Here is a 1,651-nt window from a genome sequence, read left to right on the forward strand (position 1 = left end):
TCTGTCAAATCTCCCCTCATTATCCTACGCTCCAAGGAATAAAGTCCTAACCTGTTGAATCTTTCCCTGTAACTCAACTCCTGATGACCCAGCAACATATAGTAAATCTTCTCTGCACCCTCTCAATCTTATCAATATCCTTCCTGTAGTCTGGCATCCAGAACTGCACACAATGCCCCAAATTTGGCCTCACCGATGACTTATACAACCTCACCATACCATCCCAACTCCTGTTCTCAACACTTGGATTTATGAGGGCCAAGATGCCTTCACGACCCTGTCTACCTGTGATGCCACTTTCAGGGAATTGTGTATCTGTATTTCCAGATCCCTCTGTTCTACTGCATGCCTCAGTGCCCGACTATTTACTGTACATGTCCTCCCTTGGTTTGTCCTTCCAAAATGCAACACCTCACACTTGTCTGCATTAAATTCCATCTGCCATATTCTGGCCCTTTTTCCAGTTGGTCCAGATCCCTCTGCAAGTCTTGAAAGCCTTCCTCGCTGTCCAAAATGCCTTCAGGGAATAATCCAGTGCAGGATTTGATATTGGAATAACCCATCATGGGAGGAGATATTGGTCACCAAACCACAGGAAAGATATCAATAAGATAGAAAGAGTGCACAGATTTAATGGAATGTTGCCTGAACTCAGTCAGGAACTGAGTTACAGGGAAAGGTTAAACAGGTTAGGACTTAATTCCCTGGAGCGTAGAAGAATGAGGGGAGATTTGATAGAGGGGTTTTAAATCATGAGGGGGACAGACAGAGTAAATGCAAGTAGATGGCATAATTGGCAGAGCGGTTAGCGCCGTTACAGCACCAGCGGATGGGACCGGGGTTCGAATCCCTCGCTGTTTGTAAGGACTTTGTACCTTCTCTCTGTGTCTGCTTGGGTTTTCCCCGGGGACCAGAGGACGTGGGTTAAGGGTGAAAGGGGAAAAGTTTAGGGAGAACTTCTTCACACAGAGAGCGGCAGTGGTATGAAACGAGCTGGCAGCGGCCTCAATTTTAACATTGAAGAAGATACGTGGATGGGGGGTGGGGCTATGGACCGGCTGCAGGTCGGTGGGACTAGTTCTGCACAGATTAAAAGGGCTGTTTCTGTGCGGTCATGCTCGATAACCCGCCCTGGGAGGAGGTATCAGGATAAACACCCCCCCCCCACCCCATGGGGGGAGATATCAGGAGAACACCACACGAGGAAATATTAGGATATCCCACCACGGGAGGAGATGTCGAGAAGACCTTCCTGGTGAGGAGATAACAGGATAGTCCACCCCTGGAGGATTTTTCGGGACAACTTAGTTCAGGATTATTATAAGGGTGGACACTCAGCTTGTAGCTGGTTATCCAGCTTTCTTTAACAGCGGTCAAATTAAATGCCACTGGGTTAAGTGGTGCATACCTGTATTCAATCAGGACATTGGTCACATCCCTTGGCTCTACATGTAGATTACTCCTGTAATCCCAGGTGGGCTTGGGAGAGACAAATCCTCCCTCCCCCAGCAGTTTAACCCCAACCCTGGCTCATTGATTGCCACTTACCCAGCTCGGTCCTTGTCTCCGTGTCCACAGACATTAGAAGTTGGAACACACGATGGATTGTCCCCACCCACCCCCGCCCCCCTCCAACCCCTCCCAGGGACTG

The sequence above is a fragment of the Narcine bancroftii genome, chromosome 2 (assembly GCF_036971445.1).
Source record: "Narcine bancroftii isolate sNarBan1 chromosome 2, sNarBan1.hap1, whole genome shotgun sequence".
NCBI classification, from domain to species: domain Eukaryota; kingdom Metazoa; phylum Chordata; class Chondrichthyes; order Torpediniformes; family Narcinidae; genus Narcine; species Narcine bancroftii.